This window comes from Peromyscus eremicus, chromosome 7, assembly GCF_949786415.1.
Source record: "Peromyscus eremicus chromosome 7, PerEre_H2_v1, whole genome shotgun sequence".
Lineage (NCBI taxonomy): Eukaryota > Metazoa > Chordata > Mammalia > Rodentia > Cricetidae > Peromyscus > Peromyscus eremicus.
Window position 1 is genome coordinate 2,834,262 of NC_081422.1, and position 23,811 is coordinate 2,858,072.

Genomic DNA, 23,811 nt, shown 5'->3' on the forward strand with positions numbered 1-23,811 from the left:
ATAAAATAATTCTGATGGGTCATTTTTTGCAGATAATTTCTAGTGACAAAAAACAGATCAAAGACAGAAAGAATGTCTTTCTGCACTCTCCCTAGAGATGCTTAAAGTGATTTGCAGCACTCAGAACTGCTGGAAACAGATTAGAGAGCTGAAAGACTCCATACAAAACCTGATTTCATTAAAAACTCTGCTTTATTAATCTTGTTGTCTGTCATTGTTTAAGTCAGGAGCCACAGAGTAGAAGGGTGAGAAAGAGAGAATAACAAAATGGAAGAGGCTTTTAAGTACTCTCTGTGGTCACCATAGAAACCTGAGACAGCCAATTAGATGCAGGTTTCCTCTATCCACAAATATATTATCTATTCTGTTTTACATTATGCCCACTTCTGAAATATCCCCACTGTGGTGGTCTGGATGAGAATGGCCCCCATAAGCTCACATATAGGAATGCTTGTTGGTAGAACTGTTTGGGAAGGATTAGGAGGCACGACCTTGGATTAGGTACTTCACTGGGGGCAGGCTTGAAGGTTTCAAAAGCCCACAAAATTCCCAGTTGGCTCCCTCCTTCTCTCTTTTTCTATCTCTCTGTCTCTGTGTCTCTGTCTCTCCATGTCTCTGTCTCTCCATGTCTCTGTCTCTCCATGTCTCTGTCTCTGTCTCTCTGTCTCTCTGTCTCTGTCTCTGTCTCTGTCTCTCTCTCTCTCTCTCGTTCTCCCTTTCTGTATGTGTATAATGCTTGGTGAAGAATATCAGCTCTTTCTGGAGCAGTAGCTGACAGCCATGCCTGCCTGCCTGCTGCCATGCTCCCTGCCATGATAGTCATAGACTAATACTCTAAAGTTTTAAGCCCACAATACTTTCTTCTAAATTTGTTTTGATTATGGTATCTCTTCATAGCAATAGTAAAGTAACTAAGACATCCCCAAATTTGTAAACTCCATAGAAACTCACACATAGTGCTTGTATTTTATAAGTAGAGTGTAACATTTTCTTAGAAATAAAGAAAATGTCACATATGCAAACAAAAACTTAAGTGTCACACTAATATTACACTCAATATTATTATTGAATATATAGTGACATATACTTGGGTTCTTCAATGATCATAAGGAAAACAAGACATCCCTCCCCTGGACAATTTGAACTACTGAATGAAGGGATACTAGCCCATTCAAGCATGTGACACTGACAGGACATTCCTTTCTCTCTCACTCCCTCTTCCTTGCTAAAAACTATTGGATTACATTCTTAAAGTTAGCCACCAAGGTATGTTTCCTTATTTGGCCACTTCTCCTAAGGCTGACTACCAAGGTCCAACTATAAAAGTATTAAAGTCCAGCAATCAAAAACCCCCTTTGACTCAACTTACTAACATACCCAATTAAAATTAAACACCTCACCCTAAAACAGGGTATTTTGTTCCTTTTATACCTTTATAAACTGTCATTTTCCTATGTGCCACATCTGTCTCCTCTCTATCCAGAGGCAGAATATCCCTGCCCTCTTTCCCTTTTTCTCTTCCCATTTTCTCTCTTCCTCTATCTCCTGTCTTTGTCTCTTATCCTTGATCTCTGTCCTTTTGAGGCAAATAAGTCTTCTTTGTCCTGAGAACTTGGTTTTGGGCTGTCTTGAGCTGACTTTGAGGTTCCCTACACTGTCTGTGAATGCTTTCCTAAGAATTTCAGTCTACAATGGGAAAGAGACAGAAGCAAGCAAAAGTCATCCCTATTAATAGCTGCAGATATCTAGGCACTAAACCAGGCTCTAAAAAAATGTCACCTAGAAAAATTTTGAGGAGCACCAGATTCGGTTCCTCTCTGATTCAGCCGCTTGGTTAGAGTGGGCTGTCGTTGCACTTTCTGGATCATTTTACTATAGAGGCCAATTTAAGGCACAAGGCTGTGTTGAAATGTTTCTGCTCTGTGCTGGAAGAGGCTCAACCTTTCTAAATGTCAATGCTGTAGTTGCCTTAGGTTGCCATTCCTTCTCTTTAGGCTGTGAATTCTGTAGTACATTTAAATTTCCTTTGTTTGTTTTATATTTGTGCCTTTTAAAGATTTATTTTAATACTCATTTATGGATATGTATGTAGGGTGTGGGTGTATATGTACACGTAAGCTCTGATTTTAATCTCACTCAGTCCACTAAGTGCTTCTTGTATGCTGAATAGCAATTTTCTTCAAGATTAATTCTCCATTTTAGAGGAAAATTCATTAAGATGCAGAATATTCCAAGAGGAGGCAACATATCTTGTCATTGTACACTCTACAAGGAGCTCAACAACTTTCCAGGACTTCCTTAAGCTTAGGAAGTAAAAACCTCAAAGGCTTCAGGAGAGACACTCTCAGAGCTAGCTGAGCTGCCTGAAAGAGGCTCAGACCCACTAACCAACCCTAGGAAGCTCACCCTGCAGCCTGGTGGGCTGTCCTCTGGCTCCCAGCATAGCCCAGACTCCCTGTTTTCCTGAGCTGTCAGCCATGTGGGGGTGGAGCTTTGGAAATGCAGGTGCCACTGAGTTTTTTCTAATAAGCCCTTTACCCATATTTCTATAAGAAACCCCAATGAAACTCATTGGTTCATAAAAACAAAACAAAGCAAAACATCAATCCTTAAACAAGTGTTAGTCATTGGTAAAAGAAGATCAGGGAGCCTCAACTCACAGTTCCATTCACATATCCTTTAGAAACCATGGATAATGCAAGGACACAAAAGAAATGCATTGACAATAAAGAAATAAGGCAGATTTTTTATTTGTTTTATTTTCCTTTGCAGGTGATGAGATTTTTTTTTTAATTCCAAAGCAAGAGAATAACTTTGGGGGATGAATATACAATTATAGAAAAGACAGAGGAAAACATGGCTATTTGTTGCTGGAGTTTTCCTGCCTGGCCCACAATCAGGACAAAGCTCTGTCACCTGCCAGTCCCACAGCCGCTCAGACCCAACCAAGTAAACACAGAGACTTATATTGCTTACACTGTTTGGCCTAATGGCTCAGTCTTCTAGCTATCTAGTTCTTACATCTTAAATTAATCTATTTCTATAAATCTATACCTTGCCACGTGGCTCGTGGCTTACCGGCATCTTCACATGCTGTTTGTCGTGGTGGTGGCTGGCAGTGTTTCTCTCACTCAGCCTTCCACTTCCCAGCTTTATTCTCCCCCTTGTCCCGCCTATACTTCCTGCCTGGCCACTGGAGAATCAGTGATTTATTTATTGACCAATCAGCAACACACTTGACATACAGAATATCCCACAGCAGCTATTCACTTTTACTCATGCGTTCATCTAGCTTTTGTGTCTTAAAACAGGGTCTCACTATGCAGCTCAGGTTGGTCTTGGTCTCATGGCAATCCTTCAACCACAGACTTCAAATTCTGAGATTACAATCATTAACCCAGCACTTGGATACAACAAATGCTTAGTACACAAAAGCAGTCACTTTCTCATACAGTATCAATAAACAAGTAGTATTTGAAATTAAAAATACTGTAGCAGTTACATCAGTATCTTCCATAATGAATTTTTTAAAGATAAGCCAATTGAAACATGTTCACAGCCTATAATAGAAAATACTCCTGAGTGAAATCAAATGATAAAATGTATGACACAATTGGGATTTTTGATAATTTTTTTAAAAATGGAAAATTTCATTATATTCATGGATTAAGACACCTCAGTGCTTTCCATAAGTCACATCCACTGACTTCATCAACAGATTTAATGTAACTTGACTCAATATCTCAGAAACTTTTTATTGAATAAAAAGTTAATAAATTGATTTTAAGGTAAAATTGAGAAGAGAGAAGAATAATATAATATTGAAGATGTATCCTTAATCAAAGCAGTATGGAACTGATAAAAAGCTGATTGATGGAGGGGAAGTGAACACCCATTGAGGGGAGGAGGTATAGGCAGACAGAGTAGGACATCTCCACTCCCACTTGCTCCCCTTGCCTCCTCATGCATGTGAATAGTATAATGAACACCAAGGGGATGCAGTTGTGTACAGACACACACGTGCACACACACAAATAAGATTTATGCCACCATCAGCTTGTTTCAATAGTTATCAACTCAAATAATTGTATTTCACTAAAATTAGTTCCAACCTATATTTTTCTATCCCCTGTTATTTTTCAAAATAAAAATTAGTTATACTGTTTTATAAAAATATATTAAATTCAATTTTAATGCAAAGCTCATAATTTTCAATAATACAAATAACATATAATACTAATTAATAGATGTTATGTTTTTAATCTTTTATTATAATGTACATATGCTGTAATATTATAATAATCTAAGTAAAACATTATTTTTAAATGCCAAAAATAGTTGTTAACAGATCTATGATGCCATAAAATTTCTAAATTGCATATTTTATATAAAAAAGTGAAAGATAATATGGATATTGTGACAAATGTCAGAAAAAGACATTGGATTTTACAAATCAATGGAAGTACATAATGTTAGGAAACGGTGATTTGTGTGGAAACAACAGGCGGTATGAAGAAGAAATATTTGCAAGAAGAATTTTCTAAAATGCTTATATTTTTATGCCTGTCTTAAGTAGCTTGGTTAGACATTTTAAGATATACCAGGAAACTTCTTATGACAAATTTATGCCTCCCCCTTTTAAAAAAAGGTCACAATTTCTTTTCTTCAGAACAGTGTGATAGGAATAAGTCCTACATAGAGAATTTACATGTTCTCTGACCCCTAGTTTTGAAATTCAATGTAAGAAAAGATAGTTTGTTTGCCTCTGAAATCATATGCCTAAGTCTATTCTATGTAGTAGTAATTCAATAAAACCTTCCTCTTAAAATATTAAAAACTGAGTTAGAGGAGATTGGGAAAGCATCATTAAAAGGAGACACTTGGCTGCATATTAAAGTAGAACATAACCTTTGATATTGTTCTTTAACAGATTGAGAGAAGGATGAAAAAGTAGGGTGGGGCTGTCAGAATCCCTTGGGGCCTGATATGTGTGCAACTGCTCTGACCACACCTGTATTTGTGAATCAGAACTTCCAGAATTATGAGTGACAGTTGAAATTTGACAATTAACTGTCCAACTCATTATACTGGCCTCATTTATAATAGACTTTGGCCTCTATCAGTTGCAATAAGGAAGGCACAGCCTTCTATTTTTTTTTTTTTTTGTTTTTGTTTTTTTGTTTTTTTTTTTTTTGGTTTTTTGAGACAGGGTTTCTCTGTGTAGCTTTGTGCCTTTCCTGGAACTTGCTTGGGAGAAGACCAGGCTGACCTCGAACTCACAGAGATCCGTCTGGCTCTGCCTCCCGAGTGCTGGGATTAAAGGCGTGCGCCACCACCGCCCGGCTTTCTATGCTTTTTAATTTCCCTCTTTTGTTGGTTCCAATTCAGCATTAGTCTGACTTGAGGCCCAAAGGAAGAGACCACTCCATTTATTTTCTTTTTCTGTGCTGTGTTTCCTGGCCTGTCTGGAAATGTGAATGTTTGTACCCTTGGCTGGGGAATTAGAACGGAACACATTTGAATTGTCATTGTCAGCAAAAAGGGTGGCTCTTTTTTGACATTTCATTTTGATATTGCAAAGATATGGAACTAATTTCTTTCTTTCTTCCTTTCTTTCTTTCCTTTCTTTCTTTCCTTTCTTTCTTTCTTTCTTTCTTTCTTTCTTTCTTTCTTTCTTTCTTTCTTTCTTTTTCAAGATAGGGCTTGTCTGTGTAGCTTTTGGAGCCTGTCCTGAAACTTGCTTTGTAGACCAGACTAACCTTGAACTCACAGGGATCTGCCTGCTTTTGCCTCCTGAGTGCTTGGATTAAATGCATGTGCCAACGCTGCCTGGACAATGGAACTAATTTCAAATCTCTGAAATAAAGCATACATATTGTTAGGTGCAACACAGCAGACTACTAAACTAGGGACTAGTAAGCAACAGTATGTGCATATAGCTATTCATCTATCATGATGTATGTCTATGCATTAAGAAATGTAAAGCCTGTCATATATTATGGAGAGAATAATTATCTTTATGGTAGTGTCCCATTTCTGCCTTACCTCAAGGCTTTAGCATATGAAATGGCAGGAAAGGGTATTTAAAGAGGACTTTTCTATTTTCATAATGGAGATTTAAGCTCATGCCTTTCTTCTGCATATTAATTATAGTTATATCTATCATTCCTTTGTCTAAAAATGAGAGAGCAAAGTGCTTGTTGTAAACGTGGACCATAAAAAGCCAAGATGGAAATGCTGTTTTGTTTCCTCATGGGGAAATCATGTCTGGCTAGCTTTGACAGGAAACTTTTTCTTCCAGAAATTAAAGGGGCAGAATGCAATGCTCTGAGTATTTACTGCAGAGATGCACAGAACAAAAAAGATCCAAGAAGCAAGGAATGACATTGTTCTCAGGAAAATTTAACAAACCTCCGTCTTAGAAACTCTGGAATGGAGGACAGAGCTTCATATCTAAGGAACAGCTGAAAACTTCCTGGTATTATTTCTGCACAGAATTCTGTTGCTTTTGAGAACATGAACGATGAGAATGAGTGTAAACAGCAAAGACTTCATCTAAAGCAAAGAAAAGGTGAACAGAATGAAAAAGGTATATACAACATCAAATAACACAGGGAAGAAGGCCTTGTCTTCATGATTCAGAGGTATAGCAGTGTATAATAAGGGGTGGATAGGCAAAGAGTCAATAAAACAATGATATTTAAAGAGAAATACATTCATAAAACTTTGTAATTTATAACTGGTTTATTATTTCTATTGAGATTTAGGGAGATCATGCTGTGATCATTAAAGACAGTACAACATCAAAACAAAGAGTGAGTAATGGAAGAAAAGGTTTAAAGACGGACTGCAGAGAGGTATAACTAAATTAAAGACTGAAAATCCCATATAGAAATCTACTGCTTGTGTGGGCCCACAAAATCTTCCTAGTGAGATCTGAGAATGATTTACACAGCAGGGCTGCATTAGGGGATGGCTTGACCATGTACATAGTCACTAGGTGGTTGGGATGGTCTACATTTGGCTGTGCTGGGGGGAGGTTTTTTGCTCCACCCTTTGGCATTCCTCTAAAAGTCCATTAGTAGAGACAGAAGGGGCTGGTGGGTTTTGACCCAGGCCTTCCCAAGGCTAACCTGTGTTTTCTGTCTCTCACCTCTGTTTCTATCTACATATTCCTTAATTCTCCCTACTCAAGAGTTGGCCTGGGGGGAATAGAGGGAGCTGCTCCCCTTCAAATGGCACTGGAAACAGGGACAAAAACAGGAACTTGGTGAAAGCCTCATGAGAAGCAGTTGGACCAGTCTGGTTTTGTAGTGAAAGTGAGGATGATGGTTTTTATTTGCAAGAGAAAGAATGAGGGGTGGAAAGATGCCCGAGTAAGGCTGCAGCATAGATTTCTTTCTATCTAGGTTTCTTTCCTTCTTTCTCTCTCTTAAGTTCTATCTATGAAAATTAAAGAAGGTAGAGTGTAGTAATATGATGTAGAAAAAATTAAAGTAAGGCAGAGTAGAAATATCTGGAAGAAAGCTTAGAATAAGATAAGCAACAAGACAGAGGAACTATGTCAGATTTCTAACTATGGGGCTAGGAATGAAAAATCAGAAGAAAAAAATTATTGAAGAGGAAAAACGGGAAGAAAAAGATTCCTGTGGGAAGCTTTTGAAGAATTTTCCCTGAAGTGAATGTGGATGAAATATAACTGTCACTCTGCAGACGCTGCCACTTTACGGAAATACCATACCAACAGAATTAAGTTTCCTCTTGGCCATGAATCCAAAATTTAGAGAACAGGAGTTCTGAGAAAATTTGGTGGTCTTTCTCTGTAAAAAACAGAAAGCTTTCTTGGGAAAAACTTAACAATCTCCCTCTCTCTAAAAAGCTAAACAGCCTTTTAGATCTTTGTTTCTCAGATTCTGTTTCTGTAAAGGCATAATAAGATTCACTTGGAGATAATTAGTACGGGAGAATCACCTGTAATGGTTTCAGAAACAACAAACCTCTTCGAAAATGGCAAATTCTCTCTGCTAGGAAAAACAGCCAGAAGTTCCCTATGGTTAGAGCCTAGCAAGTAAGTGCAGGCAAAAAACCAAGGCAGGGACAGCCTCCCCCACGGTGAAGCCAAAACAGGTGATACAGGACCTGGGGAGGGTCTACTGGCAAGGAGAGGCAGTAAAGCTGAGCCTTGGCTCCAGCTGCTGCTGCAGCATCAGGGACTTTGTGTTTGGGGAGGTGACAAGGGGGACTTGACAAAGATCCATCAGGAAAAAAAGTCTCTCTGAAAGAGCTGTGAAAAAGCTTTGTTTCAAGTTTCACTTTCTTTTCCTGACCCCCTAACTCAGAAGAGCAAGCCCCAAGGGAGTTTTGCTTTGGGCATAAAAGTACCTGCTCAAATAAGCACAGTGTGCTACTCAGCTCTGGGAACAATGTCAGGAAAGAAAAACACCCAGCAATGCCAGGTCACATAGAAAAGAAATCTCCTGATCTCCCATGGTGAAAAAGCAAAAATCTTGACTCAAATCTCCCATGCTAAAAGCAGAAACTTGACTTTAGCTGTGTAAAGGGAAAGGGAAGTGGTGTATTTGAGAGGCATTATGGGAAAGGTAGTTTGTAGCAGTGTGCCAATAAGAAAAAGACAACTTGGGAAATCAAGTCCAAAACATAGTGATGCTATAGAGAAAGGCATTCTGGGAAATGTAGTGCCTAGAAGCAAGACAGTATAGGCAAGCCAGTATGGAGAAAAGGCAGACAAACTGGGTCAAAACTTTCAAATGCTCAGCTTAAAACTTTGCTTTTTTCCAAGCACTGCTAAAAAGCTTTACTTCTCAAAAAACAAAGAGGTGATCAAAAGCTTGCCTCTCAGGAGACATTTAACATACTAAGCCACTTTGAACTGCTTAAAGCAAAGGAAAGTGATTCCTACACTGGGAAATTACTTTGGACATAGAAAATTTTATGGGCAAGTAAAAATAAAAAACTTGGGTTGTGTTATGAGATACTAGAGAAGACAAATGAAAATAATCAGAAAATCTACAGTGAGTGAATCTATAGCAAATCTAATATGGGAACAAGAAAACTTATATTCAGAAAGGAATGACTGCATTATAGATGGGGATCAAACTCCAAAAAATCTAGCTGTCTTACTAAAAGTCTGAGTTAAATAACTTGTGGTCAGAGTATATCTCAGCTTCTAATAAAAATAACCTCAGGGGTTAAGAAGTTAATGAATGAAGTGAAATCATGAAAATGTTCTTCCTCAGAGAAAGCTAATGAAGAATGTGTTTCATGAAACATCTATGTTCTTGACTCCTTTGAATTAGTAGCAGTTTTGGTGAACAAATAACCTTGCCAGAAATATTGGGCTAATAAAAATCTATCAGAAACATCAGCATTGCTAAAAGAACTCATAGCAAATTCAGCTTTAAAAAATTAAGAAGGGGGAAAATTGTTTGAGAGTTTGGTTATGAGTGTGGAACAGAGGAATGTCAGCTCCAATGACACTCCTCTAGAGAAATTGGAGTGACAAGCAGCTAAATCAATTTTCCTGATATTGAAGTTTCATCTCACTGTCTGGAGTAGTAGGAGAATGAGGCCTCCAGACTACTAAAGAGTTTGGGATGAAGTTTCAGCAATGTTTCTGGTACACAGGGGAAACTGCTGAAGACTGCAGGTCTGGATCTGACTCCAATTACGTTCTCCTGAAGGGAAACTGTCTGTTGTGGAGTTGCCAGCTGAGCAATTCAGGAACAGAACGTTCCTTAGGAGGGGTTTCTCCTCATCTCTTTTCCCTTTTTGGGTTTGCTGTAAACTGAGATAGCTCTTAATAGAGTTTTTATAAAAGATCTGGAATGCATAAAATATTATTTAGCAATAACACTCAATAAATCCCAGGGTTGAGGGAGAGCCATTGGTGAATTAGGCTCTTATTTCCAACTGTCAGGAGGACTTTCAGAATATCAAAGCTGACTATAAACTCTGAACTTTACTCTAAACTGAATTTTAGAAATGATTTGTATACTTCCTGTCTTGTTAATAGTTTAGCTAAAAAATCTTTTCTAGGAACTAAGAACTCTTCTAAATATTAAGAAAGCTTTTTTAGATGCTTGCTAGTTTAAGTTAGTTCTAGATATGTATATAGTTCTATAGAGTTTCCTCTTAAACATTAGGTGGTAAATAGTTCTTCTATAAGTTTATAAGATAGTTATATAGAGTTTGTAAGAAGCAAGCTTGTGAAGAGTTATAAATATGTTTAGTGATGTAAGTTTGTAAGAAGTATAAATACATATAGTAAATGACCATGCTAGCTGTAAATACATATAGTAAATAGTCATGATAGTTGTAAATATGTATAGTAATATTTATACTAAAATTATGTTGACGGCAATAAACCAGAGTTTGGTAAAACTAAGGAAATCTTTAAGTATTATGTAATTAATCTGATGCCATTTGCATCCAGAGCATATTGATTTAAAAAGGGGCTTGGCTGTTATAGACATCTTAAGACCCATTCAAAAAAAGATATGCCATCTCTGTCATGCTCTACTCCTGTACTGGGAGGTGTGGCAGCTATGGAGATCCCTGTGGAGGTTGTAAGCTCAATAGGAACATGGGCCATAGATGAGTTAAGCTCAGTACTCCCTCCTACCAGAGGCTGAGAGTCAATAATGGGCAACTTTCTCTTGCCAGCTTCCCAACATAAGCCAGAGAGCACTTGGTAGAATGTGTACCAACCAAGATGGGTAAGGGTTGTCTGGCTGAAGGGGATGACCTAAAACAGACCTCAGTCTATCTGAAGGGGCCTGAGGGGCTCTTTAAAAAATTAAGAGGAGGGACCTGTAGGGGCCCACAAAAGCTTCCTAGTGAGATGTGAGCTTGCTTTACACATCAGGGGTGCATTTGGGAATGGCTTGACAATGTGCATGGTTACCAGGTGGTTTGGATGGTCTACACTTGGTTGTGCTGGGGGGGAGGTCTTTTGCTCCCCCCTTAGCATTCCTTTAAAACCATTTAGTAGAGACAGAAGGGGATGATGGGTTTTGACCCAGGCCCTTCTGAGGCTATCCTGTATTTTTGAACTATCTCTCTCCTCTATATTTCTATATATATATTTTCTATTTCTCCCTGCTCAAGAGTTACCCTGGAAAGGAAAAGAGGGAGCTGATCTCCCTCAAAGGGAGCTGATCTCCCTCAATTGCTGTAGAAACTTCCTATGATACATACATATACATATATATATATATATATATATATATATATATATATATACAAAATGAGTTTACATGACCTTACACTACAATGGGGGAACAATGCCTTTCCCAGAAACCATGAACTATCAAATAAAAAATACCTAGTGCTAGATATGGTTTACCTCTTCTCAAGTTGATGGTCAGTGGATTCCTATATAACCCTCCATACCTAAACAATACAGGCTATTAACATTGATCTTGGTTATGCTTCCAAACTTGAAAATAAGACCCTACTGATGAGTCACCACATGTAAGAGTCATATAATCAACAGTCTTATCCAGCTACAAAACCTGTCAGCTACAATAGGGCTAGCCTGGCAAGATGTGTCCATTCATATAATAATGGCATGAAGGTTGTGGGAATAACTAACTACTTTCTGACTGATTCTGTTTTTCTTTACCACAACAGAAAAAATGAGGATTCTTTGGTTTCTTCTGCTGAAGCCCTCATCTAGTGTATACCTAGATGGGCTTGGGCAAGGTTAACTTAAAGATCAGAAAAACTTCTGAACAAAGGATTTTCTGTGCTTTTTGCTCATGATCCAGGTTCATCCATTTTTTATTCATGATTTCTTCTAGAACTCTTCCAGCTGAGAAGGAATAGAGCAATGTGGAGGTGTGAGCATGGGATTTAATTTCTGCATTTACTTGAGTACATTATGCAAAAATTTGTACCTAAATATCATTGATCCTCATTACAATAACAATTTCTCAAACTTGATTTTTATTAAATATTCCCAAAATCAACCCCAAAGTTTTAACAGTTAGGAAAAGCATGAGACTACACCACTGTAGCTGAAGTTTTCTCCAGTCCTGCCTGGCCCACGGTCAGGACAAATCTCTCTCACCCGCCAGTCCTGCAGTTGCTCAGACCCAACTGAGTAAACACACAGAGACTTATATTGCTTACAAACTGTATGGCCATGGCAGGCTTCTTGTTATCTAGTTCTTCTATCTTAAATTGACCCATATCTATTAGCTTATAAGTTGCCACGTGGCTCGTGGCTTACCGGTACCTTAAATCTGGCTTTTCATGGCAGCGGCTGGCAGCATCTCCCTGTAGATTGAATTAAAGCCATATTCTGGGCTGTCCAGTAAATGCAAGGCAGCAGTAGGTATTTGTGAAGTCTAGTTATTTAAACATGTTGCAAGGTTTAAACTTGCCTTATCCGGTCTCTATTGCATTTATACTAAGATTGTTGTTCCCTTGGTTGTTCTGCTCATCTCAGATGCTGGCCAGGAGACAAAAATTAAGATCCAGCATCCCTAATAAAGGATGCATTTGTATTTGTGGACAAGAGATCATAGGATGCCTTCATCTTGATCACGATGGAAGGAAGTAGTCAGGTCAGATAAACAGGCTTGGGACCAGCTACTGGGCTGGTTTGCTATCTGGATCTAAGGAATTAGGACAGATGCATATTGTTAAAAGTTCATGAGACTGTTCCTAGTCAAGAATTCAATTTAGAGTTGGTAAGAATTTCATTTGAGTATACCTTATTGACTTATTGTCATTGTGTTTTGTGAAAAGGAGTCTACAACTTGAACACAACTGGGCAAAGATCATGTATTACTGACTGCAGAATGGATTTCCAGTGTGTGAATGTATTTGCTCAAATGTGAAGCTAAAAACACCATGTTGTATGCTTCTTATATGAAATTATAGATTTCTAGAAGTCCTGAATCTGAATTCTATTAAGTCTTTGGACCATTATGTGACACAAAATGTAACAAACAAACAAATAACATATCTTTATGGTGGTTAAAAAGAAAACACTATCATTATGCAAAAATCTACACTTAAAAAGGTGTGTGCCCACTCTTGGGCATATTCTCAAGGAATGCTCAATCATACCACAAGGGCACATGCTCAGCTATGTTCATAGCAGCATTATTTGTAATAGTCAGAACCTGGAAACAACCTAGATGCCCTTCAACTGAAGAATGGATAAATAAAATGTGGTACATATACACAGTGGAGTACTACTCAGCAGAGAAAAACAATGACATCATGAGGTTTATAGGCAAATGGATGGAACTAGAAAATATAATCTTGAGTGAGGTAACCCAGACTCAGAAAGACAAACATGGTATGTACTCACTCATAGGAGGATACTAGATGTAAAACAAAGGATGACTAGACTGCTACTCACAACTCCAGGGAGACTACCTAGTAAAGAGGACCCTAAGAAAGACACAGGGATCACCCAATGACAGAGAAATGGATGAGATCTACATGAGCAAACTAGATGTGAGCGGGGTTAATAAAGGACAAGGGTTTTAGGAAAGAGAGCTTAGGAGAGCAGGAGATCCCAGCTGGATCAAGAACAGAGAGGGAGAACAAGGAAAAAGAGACCATGATAAATGAAGACCCCATGGGAATAGGAAGAAGCAAAGTGCTAGAGAGGTCCCCAGAAATCCACAAAGATACCTCCACAATAGACTACTGGCAATGGTTGAGAGAAAGCCCGAACTGACCTACTCTGATGATCGAATGGCCAAACACCCTAACTGTCGTGGTAGAACTCTCACCCAATGACTGATGGAAGCAGATGCAGAGATCCACGGCCAGGCCCCAGGTGGAGCTCCAGGAGTCCAATCGGCAAGAAAGAGGAGGGATTGTATGAGCAAGAGATGTTGAGACCATGATTGGAAAAAGCACAGGGACAAATAGCCAAACTAGTGGAAACACATGAACTATGAACCAATAGCTGAGGAGCTCCCAACTGGATCAGGCCCTCTGGATGAGTAGACAGTTGATTAGCTTGAACTGTTTGGGAGGCACCCAGGCAGTGGGACCAGGACCTGTCCTTAGTGCATGAGCTGGCTGTTTGGAACCTGGGGCCTATGCAGGGACACTTTGCTCAGCCTAGGTGAAGGGAGGAGGGGACTGGACCTGCCTCGACTGAATCTACCAGGCTAAGCTGAATCCCCAGAGGAGTCCTTGCCCTGGAGAAGATGGGAATGGGGGGTAGTTTGGGGAGAGAGCAGGGAAGGGGGCGGGAGGAGGGAGGACAGGGGAATCTTTGGCTGACATGTAAAATTAAATTAAATTATAAAATAAAAACAGTGTGCCCAGATCACTGCCTGCTGTGTGTAGTGAAGCCTCTGCTTAGCTGTTTTCTCTTTCTCCTTTGTTTCCTTTCTGCCATTTCACTTGACCTTCAATTTTAATATTTCAAAATTATTTCCAGTTAAATCCATTTAAAATATCTTAAAAAACCAGTATTCTTACACAGAATATTTTTTTGCAGCATATCCTTGAGAAGTTATTTAGAGTTTGGAGTAAATGCAAACACAGAGAGCTTGCCACCATTTCCTTTAGAAGAACCTGTTTGAGGAGTTTCCCATTGACATCTGTCCATAATTCATTGTATTGTATTGACTGTACAGCTGCTAAAGAGTGCTTTTCTTCAAGACTTTGCATTCTTTAGGAAAGCAGACAAACTTCTCATCACATATGTCATAGGCAGTTAATTCCTTGGATTACCTTTAATTTTTAACACACATGATGCCATGCCTTATTGACACATTTCTTCAGGCTAACACCTGCTTATGTGATGTCTTGAGAGGTACTCTATAAACTATTTATAATAGCTTTTCAGTTTTATAAATTACTAAAATTTGACATTTTTGTTTCTTATTTTTCCTTTCTAAATTGTTGTTCTTATTCTAAAGCTCAATGTTTTCTTCTACTTCTCTAGTCTACCAGTATTTCTGACTTGTTCTGTCTCTGCTGTTACTTCTCAGCCAGCTGTGATGTCTGTAAATACTAATACTGTGGCATTGTGTTCATCCTTAGCTCACTAATAAAGTGCCGGGTAGGTTGAAGAATTAATTAACTTCATAGAGATGTTATGGTGTAATTTTTCATGTTTCATTTTATATCTGAACTTCTTTACCTAAACTTGAGAATCTAATGTTCTCAAAGAGACTATGATTATATTAACCTGTCCACATATTTTTAATTCTACAGACACAATTGTCGTAAGCACGGAAATATTTTTCTTTATGCTTCAGTGCTCATTCTTTGTTTAATTATCTATTGCACTTGCTAAATCCCCTTTTACTATCTTTTTGTATCCTGCTCCTGTTTCCCCAGAGAGTGACACACTCTCCTTGTATTCCAGTCTCTCCTGCATTTCACTTAAAACTTGGTTGTCACATTTGTCATGCAGTAGAATGTCTCTCGTATTTACATGTCTGTCATCATTTTGGGCTATGAACATCTGAAGGGCAGACATCTTGTTGTATTTATCTTCATTCCTTAGTGCTCAGAATAAAGTAGGTACTCAGTCAATGTTTGCCGACTAAAAGAGTGAATTAATAACTTGCTTATCAGTGCATCCATGGAGGCATTAATTTGAATAAATCAACTTTTTATAAACAATTTATATCAGAGCAGTCCTTATGCAAACATTGTCTAATTTATTTTACTATACCAGAAAATTCCAAGTTACTTCAGCTTCTTGACATATTTCAGTACTTTTAATCACTCACAAAGAAAGCTAATAATTAATTTATTTTTATTTATTTTTAACAATTTATTTTTTGGACTTTTGGTTCTCAGTATCCTAATTATTGAAAAAGAATCGATTTGTCTCAGTAGTATCCTAACTATTCTTCATAGCTTAAATATTAATAATTGTTTAAGGGAAAAAGCATCTAGCACCAGCTGTGCTCATTACAAAGGCATACACTGTTGATACACCCAAAAAATATGCACATAGCCAAAGTATGTGGGGTCATTTCCTCTGTACTATTGATGAAGCTGATCACTCTGAACTGTATTACACTCCATGACTGCTGATGGTAGATTTGAGCTAAGACACAAATTAACACTAGTTATATTGGTGCTTTTGATAAATTAGAGACTACAGGGCTGGAGAGGTAGCTTCATAGAAAAAAAACATACCTGCTGCCAAAACTGAAGAGCTTAGTTCAATCCCCAGTTGACAGGAGGGAACTGACTACTATAAATTGTCCTCTGACTACCGTATGCATAGGCTTTACACGGCCACCCAACCACATACACACAAAGTTCCCCAAAGAAATTCTAGAATTAGCAATGATTTGTTTTTAAACAGTTAACTTATTTTCTGCAAGATTATGACTTATTTGCCCAGTAATATTGATCAGTATGATACAAGGTAAGGATAGGGATTTTGGTGTCAAGTAAAATGCTTATGTGTAATAAAAGAAAATGGGGTACAGAAAGTAGCAAATAAGAGTTTCTAATTAAAAGCCTGGACAAGTATAGGGCAGAGGTTCAGGGAAGAAGAGCTCAACATGAGAACTGAATTCAGGAAAAGGTTGATTTATTTATAATTTCCTTTGATTAAAAACTGTGGAGCAAACTCAAAGCATACATGACTTTCTACAGTCCTCCAAATATTGTTCATTGCTTGTGGATATTTTTTTATATGTCTGGTTCCTTATCTTTAAATTAAATATAATTATATATTTCTCACTTATTAATGAGAAAGGTAACAATTGTCAGGCTAAGAATCAATTTCTATAATATTCTTCCTAGATTTATTGGTGCCTGCAAAAATGTGAGTTTCTGAGAATGAAAAGGAAAAAGTCTATGTTTATTTGCAGCAAGCCTGCATAGGAGTCCGGGGGAAGTATTAAACAGCCATGAGAACCTGCTCCAAGCCCAAGCCTTCTTCCAGGAAGATTCCTGTCACTACACTATCCATAGAAACAAACTAAAAACAAAAGTGTAATATCTTCTAACTGGAAAGAGGTTTCGGACACATGTGTCTCTGTTCGGATGGGCCTACCATGGAGGAAACTGTGACCTTTCTAAAAATTCAAAGAAAGGCAGATGGGGGAGATTTTAATACTTAGGCTCCTCCCTCAAGTAAACACTTTATCAATTCTAAAATACATTATTTGTCCACTGACATTTTATTAGTCTTCTCACAAGAGAAAAACAAAAACAAAATAGGTCCACCCAGAAGTATTTTATTGTTCTGTTTTCTTTACTATGTTGAATAAATAACATGACATCTGGCATATTTATATTATTTATGCCAATGTAGTTACTGGTAAAAATAGTTCACTGAGATGAGCTTGTCTCATGCCACTTCAGAGATAAAAAGAAAAAAATAGAATTCTTTCAATACAGTTCAAAATTTAAATACTTACATAATGTTGAATGTGAACATCAATATGGGTATAAACATTAAATATTACATTGCTTTTCAAATATTGTTTGTTTTTAAAAGTGTGTGTGTGTGTATGTACACACTCGTGTGCAGTTATGTGCATGTGACTATAGTGGCCCTGGTGACCAGAAGAGGCATTTCAGATCTCCTGGAGCTGGAGTTGGAGAGAGTTGTGAGTTGTGTGAGGAGGGTATTGTGGACCAAATTTAGGTCTTTTAAAAAAGCAGTAATGTTTTAAATTTTTGAGCATACCTCCAACCTCTAACATTGTATTACTAAGCATACATAAAAATGTTTCTGAATTCCATAACATTGCATTATTAAGCATATATAATAATGTTTCTGCATTAAATTATAGGCTGAAGAATGCATGCATGGCAAGTGAGCTTAATTGCTGGGCTGTCAAGGTAGATTATGAATTAGAGACTGACAAAGAGAAAGTACACAATTAAGATCATAGTGAACTCTGGTAAAGGAGGGTGGGAAGGAAAAGGAGAAGTGAGATTAAATTACAATTTCAAAAATGAACAAACAAACAAAAAATAAGGCAGGCATGACTTAGATTAAGTGTGCTGGGATTGGTGAGTATGACAGGACAGCAAATGAGAGAAGTGAAGTGCTGTAGCCCATTCAGGTTCCTAGTGCCTTTACCCAGCAGGTCTCATAAAGAGGATGATTGGACCACAGGCCTGAGTGCAGGTGTCTGAGATGGTCTGCACTTGGCTGTGCAGAGGGGCAGGGTCCGGATGATGACAGATCTTTTGCTCCACCCCTTGGCATTCTTTTAAAAGCCCTTTGGCAGAGACAGGGCCCAATAGATTAGGATCCAGGCCCTCTCGAGGCTATCCCATATTTTCTATCTGTTTCTCTCCCCTCTATACTTCTATCCGGGAAAAAAGCTATCTTTTTTTAATCAGAGAAAGGACCATTCTGAGTGTTTGAAAGGAGTCTGGTAGAAGATCCACCTCAACTCCTCTCCCCTATCTTTTTCCCTAAACCCATCCCTTCAATGCCCGCCAAACACAGCTCCTCCCACAGAGAGGTTCACATCAAACATGTGTATAGTAATATTTATGAGTTATTATGTTAACCTATTGATATTGATGCACCATGGTTTGGGGAAGTCAAGGAAGCATTGATGTTTGATGTAAATACAACAGAAGTTTATCCTATATTTTGTTAGCAAGTAATTCAAATGGTTCTATTAAGAGTTTGATTTTGTATGTAAGTTTGAGAGAATTGTAACTATGTATAGCAATATTTATGTTATAATTATGTTAATCTGTTATGTTAATAATGAAGCTATGGTAGTCTTTAAGTTTGATGCAGTTTTTTTGTTTGTTTGTTTGTTTTATTTAGATAGGGCTTGATGCAGCTAAGACTGCTGTAGTCACCTTAGACCAATTCCAAAAAGGACATTCCATCTTTACCATTCTCTACTCCTTCACTGGAAGGTGTGAGAGCTATAGAGATTGCTATAAGCTCTTAATGGGGAGTTGTTATATATATATATATATATATATATATATATATATATATATATAATATATATATATATATTAAGAAGGGGAGACCTGTTGGAGCCCATTTAGATTTCCTAGTGGCTTTACCCAGCAGGTCTGCATAAAGATGATTGGACCACGGGCCTGAGTACCAGGTGTCTGAGATGGTCTGCACTTGGCTGTGCTGGGGGGAGGTCTTTTGCTCCACCCCTTAGCATTTATTTAAAAGCCCTTTGGCAGAGACAGCCAGGGCCCAATGGATTAGGATTCACGTCCTCTTGAGGCTATCCTGTATGTTTTATCTGTTTCTCTCCCCTCTATACTTCTATTTAATATTTCCTGCTGCTCTTGCTCAAGAATACCCTGGGAAAAAGTGGGGGTGGGATGCCCCCCCACAGTGAAGGTGTCCTTGAGATGACCTTGGAGTCCAGAACTAATAGGAAGAGATCATGTATGTGCAGGGATTAGAAAAGAGCCTTCCAAGTAAATGAAATATTGAGTCTATCTTATTCACTCTTCTGTTGCTGTAAAGAGACACCATGACCAAGGCAACTCTTATGAAAGCATTTAGTTGGCGTTTGCTTACAGTTTCAGAGGCTTAGTCCTTTGTCATCATGGCAGTGAGGATGGTGGCACATATGGCACTGGAGCAGTAGCAGAAAGCTATATGCTGATCTGCAGGCAAAGAGAAAAAGGAGATTATACTAGGTCTGGCTTGGGCTTTTGAAATCTCAAAGCCCACCTCATTGACACACTTCCACCAACAAAGCCATACCTATTCCAACAAGACCACCCTTCTAATCCTTTCAAATAGTGCCACTCCTGAGTAACTATATGTTTAAACATATGAACCTGTTGGGGGAGTTCTTATGCAAGCTATCACAGAGTACAAGGAATGTAAAAAGTGGAGGCGTTTAGGATTTAATGACCAGAAGGAAAACAGATTTTCCTCAAATTGATTGACAGGTGTATGTGTAGAAATAGGTAAGAACCTGATTCCAAAAAGTATTGGAATCCTAAATATAAATTTAGCACTCATCCCATATACAATGGAAACTGATACTTTAAATTAATTTCAGATAGTACATAAAATAATATTTCATTATGACATTTTCTCACATTTATGTTATTGTACTTTGTCCATATTTATTCCCCATCCAATTTCTTGTCCCTATGTCTGCTAGTCTCTTTCCCTCTCTCAAAGATTTCCTTTTATTTATGCTTTCATAATACATATGTGTTATACATAATCCACAAAAATAGTGCTCTATTTCTCATTTTACATGAAGTGAAACTCTATCTTTTTTCTTTTTGCAAATATTTGTTGAGAAATTACTATTTGTCCAGTGTTTCTCTAGGGTTCAGGAACATAATAATGACTAGAATGATGGAAGCTTTGCTTCTCATACTCACCTCCAGTGCCCCCTCTTTGTTAATATGCTGCCACTCTAACTGTGTGTACAAAGCTTTATGTGTAATATCTATAATTCTACATATTAGCAGTTCACTCTATATTAATGACTTATTGTTGCTATGAAAAAAAATCTGATAACAAGCCACATAAGGGAGGCACGATCTATTTACAATTTGAGAGGCTAGCGTCCATCGTGACAGGGAAGGGTATTGTGATGAAATCATGAGGTGGCTTGTCACATTGCAACAAGTCATGAAGCAGAGAACAGATGAGATGTAGGACCTGGATATAAATAAAATCTTAGGTTTAATTCTAGTGATCCACTTATTCCAATTAGGCGCCACCTTCTAAAGATTCCACAATCTTCCAAAGTGGTACCACCAGCCATGAACCAAGTACTTAAACACATGGTTTCATGGGGACATTTCTCATTCAAGCTGCACTACTATTTTATAAAAGAGGAGTGATATTTCCTCTAATGAAGTCAAATATTGGCCTTTTAAAAAGAGTTATTTTTTGATAAATATTAGAAAACAATAATGAAGTACATTGTCATTATTTTAGGTTACATATGATTGCTTATGATTGTTGTTCTACAAAGTAGACTGAGCTAATTCCATCCCTTTCTGGATGGGTGACTATTCACTAAATCCTTTCTGTTATTTAATATGGATGTTTAATATTTTGCATAATCATTTTACATAAAACATTACTTGAAGTCTCAATTCTTGCTGGCCAGCAGGGCTGTTGTGAAAAAAAGGACTAAGAATTTAGAGGTTATTTTTAAAAGCTTATTACATGTGCACAGAACACAAACCCTATGGGAAGAGCTGGAAAGGGCCTTGAAAACGACATCTATTTGATATCAGTTAACATTTTAAATAACTCAAGCTAATACAAAATAAACATATAACGGGATTAAATTACAAAACAGTTTCTTTCTCTCACCATGTTGGTACATTAAAACTATACAGATTTTTTTTTCACCACTGCACATCACACTGACTGCTGAAAAATCAGTTCAAATGAAGGTCTATTCTTTCTACTATATCTAAGTATTAGATAAAAAGTATAACAGGTTTCATTTAGAGAATAATTATAGGTTATGATATTAACATACATGGAATTAAATTTGGCAATGTCATCAGGTACAATGTACCAAAAACAAACAAACAAGGGTATCTTGTAGGAGGTATTTTTTAATAAATTGCTTCATAAGTGCCCATGTTGTTCATGATAGCTTTCACTTCATTTCTCTGTATTCATTTGTTGTGTTTTGTAGAGAACATAAGAAATCACAATAAGTGAAGCTTTAAAGATTATTTGATTTTTAATTCAACTACTGTACTATCAACAGGGTGAAATTAAGTGTGTTTATAAGGGCATACTTCAGTAGACTGACTTGAATAATTTAGTTAGGGCTATTACATCAGGCTGTGAATTTGAACAGCTTTTATTCCACAAAGCTGTCCTTACTCAATTCTCCACCTATTTAGAATTCCCATCTCAACTTTTGCATAATATACTGAGAAAATTATATCTATTTGTATAATTATGCCAATCTATTAAATAATGGCCTCTTGCAACTTACTTTTGTTGCCACTTACATGCTCGGCAAAATATTGTACCACATAATATTATGAAATCTCAAAAACAAAGAAGCCTGTTGGCTTGTAATATCTATGATTTCACAACTCATTTTTTTCTAGAGATTCCCGAGAAAAACATAGAAAATAAAATGATTAGCCACAGAAAGGACTCCAATGTAATGGCAGAGCCTAGAAGATGCTCTAAATTCTGGGCCCTGTTACATAGAGTAAGTATGAATTAGGACATACATGGATTTGCAAATCTGTTGGCGCTTAGGGTATGCCAAAGTACAGATACTGCCTTTCACACTTTTAATCCTTTTTTTAAACAGATACACAATTGAATGTCAGAACATTCCTTCTAGCTGCACAAATAAAAGGCTATGCAATCATCATCTCTAATTCCACAATATTTTCACACTCTAACTTAAAGTGACTTCATAGTCATTAGCAGCTGTAACTTCCCACTATTGCCTCCCTCCAGCTTTTGGCCCCCACTAACTTGCCTTCTGTCTCTGTAGACTTAGTTGCACTTGATTTGAATTCATTACACATGCTTTTCCATGTACCTAGAACTCTAAACTTCAAACTCTTGTCACTTCTTCAATGTGTTTTGATAGGAGATTCATATATCTTATTTAATCAATAATGATTTACAATCTTCATTCTATATAGAAGAAAATAGAGACCAAGCAAGATCACTATGTTGGTCCAAGGTCACATAGCTAAAATAATTTTATGAAAAAACTATAAAATTAACTCTTTTGTTTTAAAGTTTAACAGTTCCTGTGTTTCTAGTGACTCATATATCTCAGATTCAGAAAGCAAGCTCTGTATTTTTGACTCCAGAGCTGAAAACTTTTCAGCACTGTCCATTTTCACACATTTGTATAAATGCCAAATGATATATACAATTCATAGTCTACATTTGGATATCTAAAAGAAACAGGTAATCATTTTATTTTTCAATTTGGCTTAGGTATCCTTCTCTTAAGAGTTTCTTTGAAGGTAAATTTGAAGCTACATTACTGCCACACTTGTCTCATGACCTCAAATGGCATTGTCAATGGAGTGATTATATTTTTATCCTTCATTTCTCAACCCAAACATGTCCTCTGTGAAGTAGGAAGGATTTTATGCACAAATTTAGAACAATGACTTTGGATTTTTCATATTCTGTAGTGTAACTCCCTCAATCAAAGTAGTGAAGTATGGTTGAATGGCAGAAAGCATAACCTTGGGAGTTGACTCCTAGTTCAAAATAAGTCACATGATCTGTGTGACCTTGAGCCAGTATTCCAAATACTTTTTGCTTCAGTGTTCTCACCTTCAAAATGCCAGTAGTAAGGAATAGTATCCTTATATTATAATCAGTGTGAGACTTTTAAAACACTTAAAGCAATTCTTGGCAACTGTAAAATTATAACTCCCTCATTTTATTATGTAAATGTGACATAATAAATTTAAGAATATGTATTTATGTCTAAGCATTAAACATTCCTATCAGTCAGATTGTTTATTTTTAATGAAAATAAAGTAGATGTACTTTGCTTTTTTGAAACCTGGATATTTTCTTCTTACATATAAAAGTTAAATGAAAAATATGAATAACTGTTTCAATCACCAGCTATGAAGAATTAAATGAATGAAAGTTTTCATAATTGTATAAAAGGTTATGTTATAAAAGTGGGATTCATTCTGTTTTTCAATCAAAATCTTTGGTAAATTAAGAAAAGTGTTCTAGAAGACATCTCAAAGATGTCATTTGTTTACACACATGTATCTATACAATCTTACATGAGTATGTACATGTAAGTATTTGTGTGCATATATTTATATTCTACACTACCTAGAGTTTTTGTTTTAATAAACACACATGAGTAAATTTGT